The sequence below is a fragment of the Vicugna pacos genome, chromosome 11 (genome assembly GCF_048564905.1).
Source record: "Vicugna pacos chromosome 11, VicPac4, whole genome shotgun sequence".
Taxonomy (NCBI): Eukaryota; Metazoa; Chordata; class Mammalia; order Artiodactyla; family Camelidae; genus Vicugna; species Vicugna pacos.
In genome coordinates, this window is record NC_132997.1 from 22979793 (window position 1) to 23001937 (window position 22145).

The following is a 22145-nucleotide window of genomic DNA, read 5'->3' on the forward strand; positions in this document are numbered from 1 at the left end:
TACCATTAAAAGATGAGCTGGCATCATACTTTTCTGGGATTTTATTGCACATATTTAACTTTTTAATTCAAGTAGAATTTATTTTATAATTTATTGTGAGCTGAGTAGGTATTTTTGTAAACACTTTAAATAACAACACTTGTTTGTAAAGCTATATTTACTACATGTTAATTTATTAAATATTTAGAGTTTATTTCAAACCTGTTTTTTCTGTTCTGTTAAATTATAATACTTTTATTTGAAAATGTTAGCCAGATGATAAATCCCAGTATATCAGCTTTTAAAATCATAGCCTTTATTTCAAAGGTAAAGGGAACAAACATGTGCTAGGCTCCTCTGTGGTTTCAAGCCACTTCACATGAGACAGACTTCAGAGGCAAAGCCAGCAAACACAGTGACACAAACGCAAAAAGTGATAGAAAGTTGTCCTCAGTTGTCCTACTCCATACCCACTGCGTCTCTCTGCCTCTCTGAATGGACACAGGGTCTCATAAAATTAACTCCAGCTCAGTTCAGTTTATCTCATCTCATCTCACTAACTTCATAGCATTTTGTCTGTCTTTCAGTTTTGCAAAGGGCCATGTCATCCTAATAGCCAGAGAAGTGGTGGAGAGAGATGGGAGATGAAGTAATACGAATAAATGTTATATGAGAGTTGAGGAAGAAGGCCCTATAAACTCAAAAGATCCCCAGTTAATCAACAGCGTGTACTCTAAGTCCGCAGACCAGCCTCTTGCCAAAGCCTGCTCACTAACCTGGAGCATCATTAGCACAAAGGCATATAGTTCCCCGAGCAGACTGTCCTCTGGGGCCTCCACTTCCCCTGGCACACCCTCACTCAGCCTGTAGATTTTCCTCTTAGTTATCATAATTCCCTTGGAACCCATCTATCTCTGACCTACTATGAGAAGTTAACAAAGGCTCCTAGAATAATCTATGGCCAGAAGTGTTTCCTGAAAACTTGTTCCTGATCCTTCAAGCTCCCTAGAAGCACTCACTGAGAGACCTGCTTCCATGAGATAAAAAGCCCGTAGAGACAGGTGGGTAATGGCCAAAGCCCAGGATCCCTGAGGATGTTTCCAGGGCTCGGTCTCCATCTCCAAGTTCCAGAACCTTCTTTTTGCTTTTACCACAGACTTTCTGGGAGTAATTAATACACAGGAGAAATATCAGAAAATTACTGAGCCAGAGTTCCAGGAGGTAGCCCTCCAGGGTGACTCCATTCTGGGCTGAGGAAGCACAGGCCCCTCCCCTTGACTATCACATCTGTCTCTGCTGTTTCCCTTGCTCCTCCTGCTGAGTGCTGGGCTGTGACAAACACCAAGTGCAGAGGATGACGTGTGAGGAATCAGAGTAGTCAATCTGAAGTCCTCTTTTGGAAATCTTAGTGTTTCCACATTGCCATGTGTTTTAATATTGATAACTAATTGGCAAAATGAATTTCTTATATATTAGCTTTCATCCCCACAATGGCCTCAGGAAATACACATCATGATCAACAATTTACTACTGTGGACGCTGTGCCTGGGACACAAATCTCTGCACATAGATTCCTATGTACTGGGCCTTACGTTCTGTAGGAAGCATCTCCGAGGTGTGATTGCTCAATCAAAGGCTATGCCTGCTTTAAATGTCACTGGGTACTGTGCCAAGGTCTACTCTACTCTTACTTAGTGCAGACAACAATAAAACAGAGAGAGGACAACATGCGTGTGATGTCTTCCCTTCAGTGAGTGATCTCAGCAACACCCCTCCTCACCTCCCAGATGCAAGAGCATTCTAAAGGTTCTGACAGTATTTTTATATAGAGTCATCCTCAGTAGATCATAGACTCCATGGCTCTGGCCTTGAGAGCCACTAGAGTCACAGAAGGAAATACTGCTGGACAATGACAGGCCCACCTGTTTGGCTGCATCCCTTACCACTTTGCCTTTACCTCTTTCCTGTAGGAGATTCACATCCCAATTCTAGATTTGCACTCAGCTGTGGCAGATCTTTCCCATACATGTTTCCCACCTCAAGCATGTGTATCTCTTTCCTTCTCTACCCAAAGTCTTTCTCTGGTATTCTAGGAACTTGCTCATCCCAGTGGAAAAGTCTGTGAATGATTTAACACACCACCACCCCACCATGCCCCATGTCCAGGGAGCAACCCTCAATCAAGGAGGAATTGGAGTCAATCGATAAATATTTTATATCCAAGATCTCTGCCTAACCCAAAGAATTTAAGAATTTCTCCTTGGTTTTCCTCTAAAAGATTTATAGCTTTGCATTTACATTTCGATCGATAATCCATTTTGACTGACTTGAATTAGGTTTAAGGTTTTTTTTTTCTTTTTCATATAGGTACCCAGTTGCCTCAGTTCCATTTGTTGAAAGTTTATCCTTTCTGCATTGAACTGTCTTTGCAGCTTTTCACAAAATCAATAGACCATATTTGAATGAGTCCATCTCTGGACTCACTATTCTGTTCCATTGATGTATGTCTATATCTTTACCAATACCATGATGTCTTTATTGCTCTGGTTTTTTAGTAATTCTTGTAATCATGTAGTATGTCCAATTTTATTTTCCTTTTTCAAAATTGTTTAAACTGTTCTAACCTTTTGCATTATAATGTTTTGCATTGTAGAATCAGTCTATATCTAGTATAAATCTTGCTGAGGTTTTTATTCAAATTGAATTAAATTTTAAGAATTGACACCTTTACAGTATTGATTCTTCCAATCCATGGACACAGTATTTATTTAGGTCTTCTTTTCTTTCATCATCAATTTGTGATTTTCAACAAACAAACCCTGCACATTTTATGTTGTATTTATTCCTGGGTATTTGATAATTTAAAATAATGTAAATAGCATTTAAAAAAATCTGCTTCCAAATACATGTTGCTAGTATGTAGAAATATGAGTGATTTTTGTGTGTTGAACTTGTACCCTGTGGCTTGTTGAACTTATCAGTTCTAGGAAGCTTTCAGTAGTGTAGGTTCCTTGGGTTTTGTATGAATACATCATGTCATCTGCTTATAGGCATAGTTTCATTTCTCCCTTTACAATCTGTGTGCCTTTCATTTATCTTTGTAATGTTATTAATACTGGTGGCTGCTTATAGTATGATATTGAATAGGATTGGTGAGAGAAGACATCCTTGATTTGTTGAACACAATGAAAATATACTCAGCCTTTCACCATTAAATATGTCAAGTGAAAGTATTTTAAAATACTCTTTTTTCAGGTTGAGGAAGATTACTAAGAAATGTTCATCATGAATGGATGTCGAGTTCTATCATACCCTTGTTCTGCAGCAATTGGTGTTACGATGTGGCTTTTCTTTTGTCTGCTAATATTGTGCATTATGTTTACTGGTTTTCAAAATTGAACTGTCTGTGAATTTCTTAGATAAACCCTGGTTTAATAGTCTTAATATAGTCTTGGATTTAACTTGCTAATATTTTATTGAAGTTTTTGTATTTATATTCATGAAAGATACACATCTGTAGTTGTTTTAACACCTTTATTGTGGCATGATTCCTGTAGAGGAAACTACACATATTTCAGATGTACAATTTGATGAATTTTGGTAGAGGCAAACATCAATGAAACCACTACCACAGTCAAGATAGCTAACATTTCCATCACTCCCCAAGAGGGGCAAATTTTGAATTCCCAATATATCCCTTCCCGAGAGCTTTATCCTCTGATAACCATAAATTTGTTCTCTATGTCAGTGAGTCTGTTTCTGTTTTGTAGATGAGTTCATTTGGGTCTTTTAATATTCCACATATAAGTGATATCATATGGCATTTTTCTTTCTGTTTCTGGCATACTTCACTTAGAGTGATGTTCTCCAGGTCCAGCCATGCTGCTACACATGGCGTTATTTTATTCTTTATTATGGCTGAGTAGTATTCCATTGTGTGTATGTATGTATGTATGTATGTATGTATGTATGTATGTATGTATGTATATATGTATAAATACATGCCACATCTTCTTTATCCAGTCATCTGTCAATGGGTATTTGGGTTGGCTACTGTAAATAGTGCTGCTGTGAACACTGGGGGTGCTTGCATCTTTTCAACATATGTTTTTCTCCAGATATATGTCTGTGAGTGGGATTGCTTCATCATATGGCAAGTCTATTTTTAGTTTTTGGATTACCCCCAATACTGTCCTCCATAATGGCTGCACCAATTTACATTCCCACCAACAGTATAAGAGGGCTCCTTTTTTCTCCACATCCTCTCCAGCATTTATCACTGGTGGAATTTTTAAAGGTGGTCATTCTGACTGATGTGAGGTGATATCTCATCGTAGTTTTGATTTGCATTTCTCTAACAATTAGTGATATTGAACATCTTTTCATGGGACTGTTGGCCATCTGGATGTCTTCTTTGGAGAAATGATTACTTAGGTCCTCTGTCCATTTTTTGATGGGATTGCTTTTTTTTTATATGAAGCTGTATGTGTTGGTTGTATGTTTTGGAAATTAGTCCCTTGTCAGTCACATAATTTGCAATTTATTTTCTTCCATTCTGTAGGTTGTCTTTTCATTTTATTTATGGTATCCTTAGCTGTACAAAAGATTTTAAGTCTAATTAGATCTCATTTATTTATTTTTTGCTTTTATTTCCATTACTCTAGGAGCTGGTCATAAAAAATATTGCTGTGATTTATGTCAAAGAGTATTCTGCCTATGTTTTCCTCTAGAAATGTTATAGTATATGGTGTTACATTCAGGTCTGTAATCCATTTTCAGTTTACTTTTGTACATGGTGAAGAGAATGTTCTAATTTCAGTCTTTTACAGGTAGCTGCCCAGTTTTCCCAGTACCACTTTTGAAGAGACTGTCTTTTCTCCATTGTATATTGTTGCCTCCTTTGTCATAGATTAATTGACCGTCGGTGCAAGGGTTTGTTTCTGGACTTTATATTCTGTTCCATTGACCTAGGTGTCTGTTTTTGTGCCAGTAACATACTGTTTTGATTTCTGTAGCTTTGTATTATAGCCTGAAGCCAAGGAGGGTGATTCTTCCAGCTCCATTCTTCTCTTTTAAGACTGTTTTGGCTATTTGAGGATTTTTGTGTTTCCATACAATTTATAACAATTTTTCTTCTTCAACTTTGTGAAAAATGTCATTCGTAATTTGATAGAGATTGCATTGAATCTGTATATTGCTTTGGGTATTATGGCCATTTTAACAATATTGATTTTTCCAATCCAAGAACATGCTATATCTTTCCATCACTTATGTGTCTTCAAATTCTTTCCTCAGTGTCTTATAGTTTTAAGAATACAAGTGCTTTGTCTACTTGGTTTGGTTTAGTCCTAGGTATTTTATATGTTTTGATGGAATGGTAAATGGTATTATTTCCTTAATTTCTTTTTTCCCATTTTTCAGTATTATTAGGTAGAATTGCTACAATTTGACTGCACATATACAATGTATTGCATGTAAATACATATACCCAACGTACTGTACATTGTTTTAAAATTTACATATATGTATTTTTCATTGTTTCTAAGAAGTTTTAGAGCTTTAGCTATTTAAACTTACATTGTTATCAAAGGAAGAAAGCCAACAACAAAATAAAAATTAATTGAAAAAGATAAATACACCTGCTATCGACAGCAACATTATTTTTATAATTGCCAGTTATAAGTACCAAGGTATGGAAGCGTTATTAATGCACATCAATAGATGAATGGATAAGGAAGATGCAGCATGTATATGTAATGGAATACAACTCACCCATAAGAAAGAAGGGTATTTCGCCATTTGCAGCCCTTCATTCACTTTTTTTCCACTTCAAAAACCAGAATTTTATAACTGGCATAAACATTTCCATTGCATCAAAAGTACCTAGAAATAAACTTAACCAAGGAGGTTGCCTATACTTTGAAAATTATAAAACATTGACAAAGGAAATTGAAGATGATACAAAGAAATGGAAAGATATCTTATGCTCCTGGATTGGAAGAATCAACATTATCAAGATGGCTGTACCACCCCAAACAATCTACAGATTCAATGCAACCCCTGTCAAAGTACTCACAATATTTTTCACAGAACTTGAGCAACAATTCCAAAATGTATATGAAACTATAAGAGACTCTAAACTGCCAAAGTAATCTTTTGAAGGTCTTTTTTCCCACTCTTTCTTCTTTTTGTTCTTTTCTTATAGTTTGATTTACTAGAGAAGTTTCTTTAACATTTGTGGTAAAGCTGGTTTGGTGGTTTGGTGGTTTGGTGGTTTGGTGGTGCTGAATTCTTTTAGCTTTTGCTTATCTGTGAAGCTTTTGAATTTGCCATCAAATCTGAATGAGAGCCTTGCTGGGCAGAGTATTCTTGGTTGTAGGTTTTTCTCTTTCATCACTTTACCTATATCTTGCCACTCTCTCCTGGCCTGTAGAGTTTCGGCCAAAAAATCAGCTGATGGCCTTATGGGAGTTTCCTTGTATGTTATTTGTTGCTTTTCTCTGGTTAATTTTAATAATTTCTCCTTATCCTTAATTTTTGTCAGCTTGCTGACTATGTGCCTTGGTGTGTTCCTCTTTGGGTTTAGTATCTCTTCAAAAAATATCTCAGGTTCTTTCTCTCTCTCTTCTCTTTCTGGTACCCCAATAATGAGAATATTAGTAAGCTTCATATTGTTCCAGAGTTCTCTTAAATAATTTCTTTTTCTGCTATTTGGTTATTAGTGGATAGAAATGCCACTGATTTCTGTATATTAATTTTGTATCCTGCAACATTACCAGATTCATTGATAAGCTCTAGTAGTTTTCTGGTTGCTTCTTTAGGGTTGTCCATGTATAGTACCATGTCATCCAAAAACAATGACACTTTTACTTCTTCTTTACTGATTTGGGTCCCCTTTTTCTGCTCTGATTGCTATGGATAGGGCTTCCAAAACTATATTGAATATAATGGTGAGAGTGGCATCCTTGTCCTGGTTCTGATGTTACAGGAAATGCTTTCAGCTTTTCATCATTAAGTATGATGTTAGCTGTGTGTTTGTCATACATGGCCTTTATTATGTTGAGGTATGTTTCATCTGCATCCCATTTCTGGATAGTTTTTTTTATCATAAATGGATTTGACTTTTATCAAAAGCTTTTCCTGCATCTATTAAGATGATCATATAGCTGTTACTCTTCAGTTTGTTAATGTGGTGTATCACATTGAAAAATCTTTGCATCCCAGGGATAAATCTCACTTGATCATGGCGTATGATCCTTTTAGTGCATTGTTGGAGTCCATTTGCTAGTTTTTTGTTGAGGATTTTTGCATCAATACTCGTCAGTTATATTGGCCTGTGATTTTCTTGTTTTTTGATATCTGTCTTGTTTTGGTATCAGGGTGAGTGTGGCCTCATAGAATGACTTTGGAATTGTTCCTTCGTCTTCAGTTGTTTGAAATGGTTTCAGAAAAATAGATGTTAACTCTTCAGTAAATGTATGGTAGAATTCACCTTGTGAAGCCAACTAGTCCTGGACCTTTGCTTGTGGATACTTTAAAATTACTGACTTAATTCAGTACTGGTAATTGGTCTACTTATATTTTCTATTTCTTTCTGATTCAGCCTTGGCAAATGGTACCTTTCTAAGAAATTGTCCATTTCTCCTAGGTTGTCCTTTTTGTTGGCATATAGTTGATCATAGCAGCCTCTTATGAGCCCTTGTATTTCTGTGATATTGATTGTGATTTCTCCTTTTTTATTTTATTAAATTGGGCCCTCTCCCTTTTTTCTTGATGAGTCTAACTAAAGGTTTATCAATTTTATTCATCTTTTCAAAGAATCCACTTTTAGTTTCACTGATTTTTTTTCTGTTTGTTTTTTGTCTTTATTTCATTCATTTCTGCTCTGAATTTTATGATTTCTTTTCTTCTACTAACTTTGGGTTTTCTTTGCTCCTTTTCTCTAGCTGCTTTACATTTAAGTTTAGGTTGTTTATTTGAGATTTTTCTTGTTTCCTGAGATAGACTTGAATTGCTATAATCTTGCCTCTTAGAGCTGCCTTTGCTGCATCTCAAAACTTGTGGACTGTTGAGTTTTCATTTTCATTGATCTCAAAGTGTTTTCCAATTTTCTCTTTGATTTCTTCAGTGAGTCATTGATTGTGTAGTGGCATTTTGTTTAGCCTCCACGTATTTGCAGTTTTTGCAGTCTTTTTTTTTCTTTTCTTGTAGTTGATTTCTGACCTTATAGCCTGTGGTAAGAAAAGATGCTTGGTATGATTTCAAGTTTCTTAAATTTACTGAGGCTGCTTTGTGATCCAATATGTGATTGATTCTGGAGTTTACTTCATGTGCATTTAAGAAGAATGTGTATTCTGTTGCTTTCAGTTAGAATGCTCTTAGATACTAATTAAGTCCATCTGGTCTAATGTGTCATTTGGGGTCTGTATTTCCTTATTGGCTTTCTGTCTGGATGTCCATTGATGTAAGTAGGTGTTAAGGTTCCTCACAATTATTGTGTTATTGTTGATTTCTACTATTATGTTTGTTAAAAATTCCCTTATATATTGAGGTGCTCATTTGTTGGGTGCATATATATTTATGGTTGTTATATCTTCTTGGATTGGTATCTTGAGTATTATGTAGAATCCTATTGTGACTCTCATAACAGTCTTTATTTTAAGGTTAATACTGTTAGATAGAAGTATTGCTACTCCAGCTTTTTTTTGGTTTCTGTTTGTATGGAGTTTTTTTCCCCATCCCCATCCCCAACTTTCAGGTTGCATGTGCCTCTAGGTCTGAAGTGGGTCTCTTGCAGACAGCATACATATGGGTCTTCTTTTTGTATCCAGTCAGTCTGTATCTTTGGTCAGAGCAGTTAATCCCTTTATATTTAATGTAATTATCAATACATATATTCTTATTACCATTTTGTTAATTGTGTTGGGTTAATCTCACAGATTCACTCATATCAAAGTTTCTTAGGTCTTTTTCCCTTCAGGGAGGTTTTGCATAACTTTGAATATAATTAGATTATTTAGTCACATTCTATATTCTATTCTGGGGCATGCTGATCTCCTAGCTATTTTTAACTTTTATACATCAATATTTATTTTTTATGCTGTGAAGTTCTGTGAGTTTTGACACACATATAACATGTACCTGTTTTTAAAATATATAGATGGTTTCACCAAGCTAAAAAATCCTCTAAGCTTCACCTAGGAAACTGATCCTTTCCTCTTGTCCCCTGAACTCCTTGCAACCACTGATCTGTTTATAATATATATAGTTTTGCTTTATTCAGAATGCTATATAACTAGAATAGTACAATGTGTAGCCTTTTCTGATAGGTTTCTTTAACTTAGTGATATTCATTTAAGATTTATTTGTATATTTTTGTGTCTTGATGGCTCATTCTCTTATTCAGTAATATTCCATTGTACGGATGTACCACTGTTTGCTTACCCATTCATGTACTCAAGGACATCCTGGTTGCTTTTAGTTTTTGGTAGTATTGAGTAAAGCAGTTGTAAACATTTATGTGTTGAATTTTATATGGATTTAGCTTCAAAATAATTAAATACCTATGAGTGTAGTTGCTGCATTTTATGGTAATACTATGAACTTTGCAAAATACTGCTAAATTGTCTTCCAAAGTGGCTCTACCATTTTCCATTCCCAGCAGCATTGCATGAGAGTTCCTGTTACTCTGCATGCTCACCAGCAACTGGTACTGTCAGTTTATGGTTTAGCCTTTTAGAAAGCTATGTAGAGATAACCCATTGCTCTGTTAATTTTCATTCTCCTAATAACAAATGGTGTTGAACATCTTTTTACATGCTTATTTACTGTCTGAAAATCTTCAGTAGTGGTCTCTTCAGATCTCTTGTTCATATTTAATCAGATTATGTTCTTATTGTTGACTGTTAAAAGTTCTTTGTATATTTTGAATACAACATATATAATGTATATTCTGCTATTGTTCAGTAAAGCATTCTGAAATTGTAAATTTTACCTTTTTAGTTAATGGTGATGTTCAATTCTTCCACATACCTGCTGACTTTCTTTTTCCTAGTTGAATCCAGTACTAATAGAGGGGAATTGAAGTCTCTAATTATATATGCAGGTTTGTTTATTTCTCCTTAACTCTGCCCTCTTTGTTCTGTGCATTTTGAAACTCTTTTGTTAGGTATATGTACATTTAGGAATCTATATTTTCTTGGTAAATTGATAAGTTTATTATGTAATGTTCTTATTCTTGGTAATTTTCATTCCTTTGAAGAATACTTCTTTGTATTAATATATTCACTTCAGTATTATTTTGATTAGTGTTTGTACGCTATATCATTTATCATTTTTTTACTTATAACCACTGATATTATATTTGACATTGGTTTCTTATAAACCACATATAGTTTGACTATGTTTTATTTATTTGTTGGATGTTTGTTTTATTCTGACAACTTCAGTATGTTTTATTGTGTTATAAATACATAAAGTTTATCCTCTTAATCATTTTAAGTGTACAGTACAAAAGTGTTAACCAAATGCACATTGTTACGTAACAGATCTCTAGAACTTTTTCATCCTACAAAATTCAAATTCTATATCCATTAGGAAGGTAACTTTCATCTGCTGACAACCACCATTCTACTTCCTTTTTCTAAGAGTTTGGCTGTTCTAGATAACTCTTATAAGTAGAATCTTACCATATTTATTGTGAGAGTCTGTCTTTTAAATGATGAGTTTAGGTCATTTAAAATTAATGTAGTTATTGATATGTTTGGATTTAGATCTACCATTCTATTATGTGTTTTTCCTTTGTTTCCCCAAATCCTGCCTTCATTTGAGTTATCTGAATACTTTTATTATTTCAACTTTATTGACTAAGTGTGTTTTTTAGTATGTCTTTGTATAAATAGGTTTTGATGGTTTCTTTGAAAATTACTGTTTACAGATTTTTTTAACAGTCACATTGAAATGAATACTTTTCTCCTTAAGTGGAATTTTGTCTTACAACCATATGAATCTCTTTAACCCCTTTATATTGTGGTTGTATTATATATTACATCTGTACACATTAAAAAACCTACAGATAGTGCTATTATTATTTTTTCTGCTTTCAACCATCAAATGTATTTTAAAGAATTTAAGAGATTAGTCTATATATGTACCATGACAATTAACCATTTCTCTTGCTTACTATCCCTAAGATACTATTATCTTCTGATATCATTTCCCTTCTATCTGAAGAACTTCCCTTTAGCAATTCCTTTACAGCAAGTCTGCTGGCAACAAATTCTCTCAGTTTTCCTTCATCTGAGAACACTTTAATTTCACCTTGTTGCCTGAGGTCTTTTTTACTAAACATAGATTTTCAAGCTCTGTTTTTTCAGCAATTGAAAAATATCATGCACTTCCTTCTGTAGTTTCTGGTTAGTCATTCGAAGTGTTCTCCTACAGGTAATGTGCCATTTTTTCTGATTGATTTCAATATTTTTCTTTGACTTTAGTTTCAACAATTTGACTATGATTTGTCTAAGCATGGAATTTCTTTGAGTTATCCTGTTTAGGGTTTGTTCAGCTTCCTGAATCTATAGGTTTATGTGGTTTGCCACACGAATGAATTTTAGAGATGTTATATGTTGAAATATATTTTTTCAGTACTGAACTTGTTCTGCTGTCCTTCTGGGACTCTGGTGGCAAGAATGTTATGCCTTTTGCTATTTTCTCACCGGTTCCTCTGGCTCTGTTAACTTGTCTTAAATATCTTTTTCCAGGTTAAATAATTTCTATTGATCTATTTTTCAGTTCCACTGACAATTTCATCTGTTATGCACTTTGTGCTTTTGAGCTCATTTAGTGAGTTTTATACTTCAGTTATTTTATTTTTCAGTTCAAATATTTCCTTTTGATTTTTTTTTAAGGAGTGATGAGACCTTTGTTAGCACCCAGCAGACAGGCCAATGGGTGGGCTGAAAGGCCAATGGTCAGGTGTTCGCACAGGCAGCAGGGGACAAGTGGGAAGGTGAGCATGCGTCAGGTAGGTAGGCAGGCAGCAAGCAGGAAGGATGCAGCTGGGGGCTGCCCTGTGAGGGGTGTGGCATCCCTCCAGCTGCTGCCTGCTGGGGCCTCAGTCTGTGGCTTAGAACTCGGTGTCCACCACCTGGAAAGATGGCCTGCCTTAGGCATTGATGAAGACTGAAGCCTGGCCTCCTTTTGTAGCTGGATCTCCTCTCGTGCAAACATGGAAGTAGTTTCAGGAGGTTTGTGGATGCGCTTCCACAGACTGAGGAAGAACAGAAGTTTCATGGCATCCTCTGCGGAGAACCAATTGCGAACTTCAAGCTGCAGCAGCTTGGTGAGGAGGTCAGCCCCGCCGCTGTCAAGTCTACAGCAAGGACAAGGGGACTGGGGATAGCAGTAAGTCTTGAACTCTTCACTGAACAGGATGCCTGGCCACGTCCCCTCAGTTGGGTTCCCAAGACGCGGAAGATGAAGTGCAGCTGTTCCTCCACCGTGGAGCCCGGGAAGAGGGGCCGGCCCGTGGCCATCTCATAGAAGTTGCAGCCCACACCCCACATGCCAATCTGAGAGGGGTAGTCCGTGGACCCAAGCAGGATGTTGGGGGCCGGTACACAGCGTTACAACCTAATTGGAGTAGGTCCTCATTGGAACTGACTCCGACTGGGCCAGGCCGAAGACGGCCAGCTTGAGCTCTCCTCTCTCGTTGATGAGCAGGTTCTGGGGCTTGACGTCTCGGTGTAGCACCTACTGCCGGTGGCAGCAGACCAGGCCGCGGAGCAGCTGGAACAGGAAGAGTTTCGCATTGTGCATGTTGATGACGTTCCCACAGCCATCCGGGTGCTGCGTCAGGTCCTTGTCCAGGTACTCAAAGACAAGGGTGAGCGACTTCTCTGAGGATAATGTCGTGTGGTGGGATGATGCTGGCATGTTTGAGGTCCTTGAGCAGGGACGCTTCCCAGATGGCGGTGCAGGGCGCCCCCTCTTCGTGTTCAGTCTGATCTCCCTGGGCGCCACAAGGTTGTCTGTGAGCTTGCTTTTGCCTTTGCAGACGGTGGCATATGTACCCTCTCCCAGCTTGTCCAACTTGACGTAGGTCTCCAGTTTCCCAAAGTCGATCTCAGGCAGGCTGACATGGCGGGGGAGGCAGCCGAGGGGCTTGTCAAAGACGGGGATATTGGGGTCAACTTCTCAAGGGAGCCATCGGACAGCCGGATGGGGGCTGGTAGTGATGGGCGCTTGTTGACGTCCTCCGTGGAGATCTTGCAGGGGGGTGCGGGTGTGAGGGGGTGAAGGGGGTGAGGGGTGGGGGGGTTGCACATGCGCACCCTTCCTGGTGCCTGCCCCTCACGCGAGGGCGCGGCGGAAGCCTGCCCCCTCTCCCCGGCCGACCCCACCTTCCAGTCCCCGTGTACAACCTCTGGTGCGGAGCTGGGCGGGCCGCGTCCAGAGCGGGGCTCCCCAGGGGCAGCACGTGTGGGGGCCCCTCCACGGTCACCGCCGCCGCTCTCACCCAGGCCTGTCTGTTCAGGGGCACCACTGGTCCTGTCTACACCTCGGCCCCCTCGGAGTGTCACTGACAGCCGCCTTTTGATCTTCTTCAGCGGATCCGCGGCGCCCGGCGGGGGCGCGCGAGCCACCTCAGCGCCGCGGGGCCGACAGGGCGGGCTGAGGCCGCGCGACCTCCTTCCCCTCCTGTTCGCCGCAGGCGCCCGTCCCAGGGGTCTTAGGCGTGGCTGCCGGGCCGGGCCGCCGCCCGCTGAGGAGGAGGAGGCGGCGGTGGCGGCGGCGTCCCGCTCAGCCGGCCCTGAGCTCGGCCGCACGAGTCCGGGAGCTCGCTGGCGGCGCGCGCTTCAGGGCCGACCGCTGGCGGAGACGCGGCGGACCCCCTTCGGATCCTTCTTTATACCTCATTTCTCAGTCCTCCAACCTATCTATTAATTTGAGGAGTGCTTGCAATTTCTCGTTAGAATATTTTAAATAACTTTCTATTTTAAAATCTTTTTCAGGTAATTCTATTAACTTTGTCATGTCAATGTTGATGTTTGTTGATCGTCTTTTCCCGTAAGAATTGAGAGTCTCCTGTTTCCTCATATGCTGAGGAATTTTGGACTGCTATATTCATGCTTTCATACACTGAGGTTTTTTTTTTTAATCCTTTGAATATGTTGGTATATTTGTTTTGGCAAGAAATTTACCTGGTTAAATTCAGGCCACAGGTTTCAGCCCGTCTTCTTTGGCTCTGGGTTGAATGTCAATTCAATTTCAACGCTTTTGCAGAACTATTCAGATCTCTCCCACAAGTGCACGTCCAGCGGCCGGCTGGGTCTGACCAGAAGTCTTTCTGATAATCAGGTTTTACAAGTCTTTATTATACTGATTAGTATCAGGTCCAGACATGCACACAAAGTTTGGGATTAAATTTTCTAAGATTATTTAAAAATTTACTGAGATTTCTTTCATGAGGACTCCCCTCATTGTAACCTCCCCAGTACACTTCATGTCCCTGGAGTACTTCTTCCAGGTTCTGTATTCAGAAACACAGGGCCGTAGTTATTCTGTGCTGCTTACTTTTGTGACCAAGAGGTGACAGGACCAGAGGATAAAAAACAGGGTAACTTTACCAGAGATTTGCTGGTACTTTAAATTCTGGTCTTCTTTCCAGTTGTCCTGCTGTTACTCAGTTTGCAGAGTCCTCTAACAGCTGCTCTGTGCATTCTGTCTCAGAGCTGCACTCAGTGGTACAGACAGGGTGGAACATGTTTTCTCCAGCTTACCTGGAACTGACTCCCACAATTATTTATTTACTTTTTATTTCTGCATATTACCTGCACCCAATCTTGGCCTTCTAGTTTCTGAATACTTCTGGTCTTGACTCATTTTCCTTCTTCCCCATTCAATGCCTAATACTCAGTCACTGTGTTATTAAATGACATTAATTCCTTTTATTTTGTAACTGCTTTGCCTAGCCTCACTCCAAGTTCAAAGGGCAGACTCACTGACATTTGGGGGAAATGCCTGGTAACTACTGTCCTGCGTTGGTTAATTAGAACATCAACAAGATTACAAAGCAATATTTTATGATTTCCCATTGGCATGTTTCACAGAAAACATTTTCAAGTTGAAGTAAATAATGGAAAGAAGTACTCGCTAACAAATTAATTACCTGTTAGTTTATCACTAGAGTGACTGGCAAGCTAGAAAATAAATTTATTACTTTTTATCTTAAGCTTAAGTAGACAGAGAATTTCTGTGTGCAGCTCCTTACATGTGGTGTTCAAGGATGACAAGTTCCCTATGAAGAAGCCCTGGGAAATTCTCTGAAAATGTTCCATCACAGTTTCCACTAGCTAGTTCTGCTCGTGGCCCTCAGAGCCAGCTACACACAAAGTAGGGAAATGTGAATAAACTTCCTCTTTCCTCTCTCTTCTGCCTCTTCAGACTTTCTATCTCCACTTCCTACAAACGTCTCAATTCTAACAAGCCCTTCTCTTGAGCCTACTTCCTGCTAGATTTATTTAATTATATTCCACTTCATTTCTGGATGTAAAACAGCCTATTATTTCCTCAGCTTCTTTTCCCTCACTGCTAATCTTCTTGAAAGACTGACATACTCTTCCCAGAAGAGAACTGGAATGATGTCAAAGGAATGAAATATTACGTTGGTTCTCGAAGTGTGGTCCCTTTACCAGTAGCAATACAGCACCTAGTAACTTGTTATAAAGGCAAATTCTTGAGTCCCACCTATAGAATCAGAAACTCTTCAGGTGCAGTCCCACAATCTGTGTTTTAACAAGCCCCCTAGGTGATACTGATGTATGCAAAATTTGGGAACCATTGTAAATAGGGAGTTAATAATGGCCTGGTACTGGTAGAATGAAGGGGAAGGGTGTGGTCCGCATGTGGGTTGCTTGTCAAATTGTGAGGACTTATTGAATTGGTTATTCCATGCTTGAAATAAGTCTTGTCACTAGCACCCTGAGTGGCTGTGCGAAGTGCAGGAAGGGAAAGCAAAGTATAAATGGTGGGTGCGAAGGGCTGACAGCACCCAAAGTGTCTTTCATCTCTGCCTTCTCCATCTGGTGGCCTGCAGAGTGTTCTCCCCAGCTACTGTGAACACTTTGGCAATTATTCCAAGGGGCATTTTTGTAATAAAAACCCACTCATTGTTCCTCCAGGGTTTTTCTCCTTCAGTGGCCCTGGTAGCACTAGGCAAACACATTTTTAATGACCAGAATTCACAGATATGGTATTATCCTCCTCTCCATGTATGATGTCAGTAATCCACTGAGACATCCTGGCTGGCTTTTTACAGTCCTTAACATCACATAAATTTTGATTCAGCCAAATAGGTTTCCTTAACATAATACAGTTATTTCAGTATTATAAGATAATCATAAATCTGAATCATTATGTCTTGTGATGGACACAGAACTATATGTTGCACCATAATTTATAATTGAACAAAGTTGGTTCTTCTTAACAAAGCATTCTTTGATATCACTGAATCATCAAGAGAAATAAGGAAATGGTGATTGGCTAAACAAAACTTCTATTGTAAGAAAAAATCTTTCTTCAGAGAAATATTGAGCAAATGAAATATATGTTCATGACAGTACTGAAATTGATCCCAGTGATCCTACATTGGCGTTTCCATCTAAACATCATGAAAATACAGGATAAAAAAGTGTAAATATATATACACACACACACACACACATACATATAAATAAATACACTACAATTCACTATCAATAGAAACACCAACCCCTGGAAAACACTCAATATTTTCTGGAAGTTTCCTCACTGTTATCAAACAAGAGATAAATTTATTTGAACATTAGTGTCAGGGAGAAATTTCTGTAGTTAGCTTGTAAGTATCTATGCACTGTGCACTCTTCTTCCCATTAGAGTAGCAGGAAGAGTTTTACAATGGGTAATTTTTTTCACAAATATATGCTCACAACTCAAAAGTTGATTATAATTGACCCTCGAATAATGCAGGAGTTAGGGGCACTAATCATCCTTGCAGCCAAAAGTCTGTGTGTAACTCAGAGTTGGCCCTCCATATACTCGGTTCCTCCACATATGTGGTCCCCCTTTGGTAGACTCAAGCAACCTCAGGTCATTTGGTAATGTACTATTTAATACTGAAAAAAAATCCCTGAATAAGTGGACTCATGCAGTTAAAATCCACAGTGTTCAAGGACTGACTGAATAATGCTTTGTTTTAGAAGATTGTCTTTATAAATAACAAACTTTGATTTCAGTTTTTGTAAGTACTTTATATTTTGAGAAAAATTATGTATTTGCTCATAATTTATATTAACATTTTCAGCTTGTTTTATCCTTTATTTTTTCCATTTCTCTTTTTTGGGGGCTGTGATTTACCTTTACTGAAAAGACACAGTTGGTAAGTTTAAAGTTTGATGGGTTTGACAAATGTATACACCTATGTAACCACCACCTTAATTAAGACACACAGCATTTCTACAACAAAAACCATTCGCTTCTCTCTTTTCCCAGTTACTGCCTTGCACCCAGAGAGAAAAACCGCTGTTCTGGTTTTCATTATCATATATTAATCTTGTCTTTCAAATTTTATATAACTGGAATTATATAATACGTACTCTTTGTGTCTGGCTTGTTTAACTCTGCACTTTTTGAGATTCCTCTATGTTATTGTATGTGTCAGTAGTTGATTTCATTTTATTACTAAGTAGCAATTAATTTCCACGACTAATGATTTTACCCACCTTTTCATACATATTTTGACAGTCATTTATTTTCAATGTTGAAGTATTGATAGAAATATATCCCCCATCTCTGTATTGGGCTGAGTGGTTTCTTACTGAATTATCAGTGTTCTTTATATTTTTCGGATATAAGTTCTATATCAGATATGTGTTTTGGAAATATTCTCACGAAATCTCTGGCTTATCTTTATTTTCTTAAGAAGTTTTTGCAACAGGCTTAAAATAACAAAGATTTACTACTTCTCTATTCTGTGGTTTTGAAATCTTGGTGATTTTCCTCCTGGTCTTGCCTAGGGTCACTTCTGTGGCTTAAATGGAAATGAAACACCCAAAAGAACCTACTTGTGAACCTAGAAGTTGATGCCATCACCGTGTGTGCCCCAAGGAGGCCTCTCCTCTTCTAGAAATCTAGTGTGAATTTCTGCAAAACTTGGAGGCCTCAAGATCCTAAGAGAGTGAAAGCAGAAGGTGTGATGCTTCTGAAGTCCCAGTATCAGAAGAAATGTAATATTAGTTGTGTTGCATTCCATATTTACTCCTTTTATGATTCCTTCTTCACTCCTGTATTTCAAGTTTCCTTCTGGTGTCACTTCCCTTCTGCCTGAAGAACTGCTTTTGGGAATTTTTATGAGCAGCTCTACTGGCAACAAAATTTCTTAGTTTTCATTCATCTGAGAATGTCTTGACTTCATCTTTATTCTGGAAGGACAGCTTTGCTAAATGCAGAAGTCTGGAGTAATATATTTTTTTTCTTTCATTGCTTTAAAAGTGTGCCACTTCCTTCTGGGTTCCGTGGTTTCAATTGAGATAGCTACTGTTCTTCCTTGTAACTAGTTCACCTTTTCTCTTTTACTACTTTTGAGAGTTTCCCTTTATCTGTAGTTCTCAGAAGTTTATTTCTGGTGTGTCTTGATATGTATTTCTGTTTGGGGTTCACACAGCTCCTTGTACCTATAAATTTATGTCTATTATTTCTTTGAAAACTATTTCAGTCCCACATTTTTCTCTTTTCCTTTTGGGACTCTGCTGATACAAATGTTAAATTTTTTGTTATTTTTCTACAGGTGATTCCCTGTGATTCTATTAACTTCTTTCAGTCTATTTTCTCTCTGTTGTTCAGTTTGGGTTATTTTCACTGTTCTGTCCTGTCTTCAAGTTCCATTATTATTTGCCCTGTGATAGTAATTCTGAATATTGATCATTGGCCTCTCTGGTGGCTTTTTTATTTTGGTTAATGTAATTTTTAGTTCTATAATTTCTATTTGATTTTTATATCCTCCATTTCTTTGCTTAGATTTTCTATCATAGATTAAAAAATCAGTATTTATATTAATTGATTCAGGAAAGATCATCAGGAGATGCTAAAATTAATGGATAAATGCTTGAGGAAACAGGGTTTATACATAGTGTCAAAGTTTTGCCCCAGAAAACAATGACTAATTACTTATTAATTGATAAAGTACTTACACATATCAGTTAATAAATAAAAATACTTATTAACTAACTTTAAAGTGGAGTAACCTCACTGACATCATCTTAGCCAAGTGACAAAAGTTAACATCATCAGTCAGAGACACATGAATATCATGGGTCTTTGTTATGTTGCACTGAAAAGACCACAGGTTGACTTCTTTAATATTCTGGCCCAAAATGCATACGCTTAATCTGATCATACAAAAATATAAAACAAATCTAAATCAAAGGAAATTATATGAGATGAATGACCAGAACTCTAAAAATGTTAAGATCATAAAAGATAATCAAATATTAGGGAAATCATTCCAAATTAAAGGTAACTAAAAATATATGACAAATAGATCAATGTATGATCCTGAATTGGATCCTGGAATGGAGACAGAAGGGTGAAAAAGAAGTCCATTTTTATCTATTTGTTTTGTTTCTTTGTTTTGTTTTTGCTATAAAGAACATGGTTGGGAAATCAGAAAACCTGAATGAGTCTGTGGATTAGATGGTGGTACTGTATGAATACTAATAATGTCCTGATGTTAATGGCTGTGCTGTAATAGGGGAGTGTGTTAGTCTCCTAGTACAGTCATAATTTACTGTCAAAATATTACAGATTGAGTTCCTTAAACAATAGATTTTTTTCCAGAGGAAATGCTTCATTTTATTTCCACTCACAATTCCCCAAAAATGATCAGTCCCTACCCCTCCCTCACCTTGATGTGGCCCTCTCCCCAACAACTTCACACAACACTGATTTTCTCCCAGAGCTAAAATGAACACCCAGTCACCAATTAGGCTGTTCTCCACCCCGCCCACCTCCCCATCTGCCTGTATATCCACCTGCTCTGCGAACTTGGCCACCTTTTGGTTCCATCCCCCAAATGTAGTTCCTCAAGGTCACCTGGCTTGTTTGCCTTACATTCTATGGGCACCATTCTTAGAACTTTTCTTGGCTTAGTCCCCAGATGGTTCCCCTGTCCTCCTATGCATCTTCATTCTGCAGAGCTTCCTGGCCTCATTTCCCTATTTGGGAGACTAAGTTTCCAAGATCTCCCCTGCTCCCCAAGTTCCCTGTGGGGCTCTGTTCCTCAGCTGTTACATATGGATGTACATGTTGACTGAGGCCAAACATGCCTTGATTCTGGGGAGAGAAGAAGGGGGCCAATTCAGAATGGACAGGAGAGGAGACAAGGATCAAAGGGGACAGAGAAAGGGGGGGGTGGGAGGAGGGATGGAGGGGTTTGACGGGAAGCTGGATGGAGGGGGATGACAGCGGGATGGACCCTCCCACCTCAACCCCAGAAAGACAAGGGAGCCAGAGCGGAAGACAAGCTCCCCCTACCGCACAAAGCCCCTGCCTGGCTAGCTGTTCCGAGTCCCCTTGCTTCAAGCCTTGTACACTTAGATGAGCAGCCCCTTGACATACTGGATTTCCCTCTCCGCCTACTCAGCCGTCTCCCTCAGCTCCTGGTTCCGCGCCTCCAGCCCCTGGCACCCGCCCTCCAGGGCCTCGCCCTCTGGGCGCTTTCTCTGCAGGTACTTCAGAGTCGCTGACGTGTTCTGGTCCCTCTCCTTTTGCTCATGGTCCCCGTGGGCGGTGGCAGGATTGGGGTAGGGGGCTGGGCGAGAGGGTGGAGGTGGATAAGGGGGTTGCTGGGATGGGGGCCGGGTTGCCAACCCAGAGTCCCCTGGCCCAGCCTCCCTGCAACAGTAGATGGCTAGCAAGTCAAGGGTATCCAGGGCAGGGGCCTGGGGGAGGTCAAAGGTGAGAAGGGGAGGGGCGGTGGCAGCAGCGTTTTCGGACTTGGGGATGATGGTGGGAGGAGGGAGCATCAAGGAAGGAGTCTTCCATCTGCTCAAGTTCCTTTATAGGAGGGAGACCATAGCTTCCAGATCTGGAAAGATGAGGGGAGGGCACCTGAGGGCAAGGGGGCTCCAAAGGGGGAAGGGTTGTGAAGTCGACCAGCTCGGTCATCCAATCAGGGAAGCCATCATCTACCAGGGGATCTCCCCAACCCGGAAGCCCGCCCACCAGGGCTCCCCCAAGGACCTCATAGGGGCCCAGGGGGGCAGGGGCCGGGGGGGGTTCCCATAGTCCATGAGCCAGCCCAGCCCGCTAGCTGGGACCAGGGTCCTGTCCAGGTCCAGCCTCAGGGTCGCCAGGAGTGACATGGCTGTGGTGCGGGTGCTGGGCACGGATGGCAATGAAGGAGGCTGCGCCAACAGCTGGGAGGAGATTCTGGAAGTTGCTCAGCTGGGCGAAAACAGGCACCAAGGCAAAAGTGGAGGACTCCATGGCTGCAGAAAGGAGAGGCAGCGGCGGTCTCAGGTGAAGAAAGAAGGCAGGATCCGCGAGCACAGGCACGCAAGCGTGGAGACTGGCCTGGGGCGCAGAGGGGCCGCAGCCGCAGAGCCATGGCCGGGGCTGTGCAGGCGGAGGTGGTGTCGTGGTAGCAGGAGGAGAGACCTTCATCTGAGGATGGGGAACGAGGCAGCCCCAGGGACTGGGAACAGATATAAACAACAGAAATTTAATTACTCACTGTTCTAGGGGCCAGAAATCCAAGATTAAGTTGCCAGCAAGGCTGATTTCTCATTAGACTTCTCTTCCTATTTTGTATCCATCTTATTGTGCCCCCAACAAGCCCTTTCCTCAGTGAGCATGGACGCTCCTGCTCTCTCTTCCTCCTCTTATAAGGTGTCAGTCCTTTTGGATTACGGTCCCACATTTATGACCTCCTTTAATCTTAATCGCCTTCTTAATGGCTGTGTTATCAAATGCAGTCACGCTGAGGGTTAGGGATTCAACATATGGACTTGGGGGAAACACAGTTGAACCCATTACAAAGCGTCCTTGGTTTTAGGAAATAAATACACACTAAAATATTTATAAGTAAGAAGACAGCATGTTTGCTATATAACTTAGGGAAAAACTGGAGA

The 22145-nt window shown here is 39.7% G+C and overlaps 2 pseudogenes; both read right to left on the minus strand.

Annotated features, from left to right (window-relative positions):
• Window positions 1–12103: 12103 nt before the first annotated feature.
• Window positions 12104–14076, minus strand: LOC140699896 (cyclin-dependent kinase 16 pseudogene; annotated as a pseudogene).
• Window positions 14077–19795: 5719 nt separating this feature from the next.
• The window catches only part of LOC102526939 (cyclic AMP-dependent transcription factor ATF-5 pseudogene), an 82080-nt pseudogene continuing 79730 nt past the window's right edge, over window positions 19796–22145 (minus strand).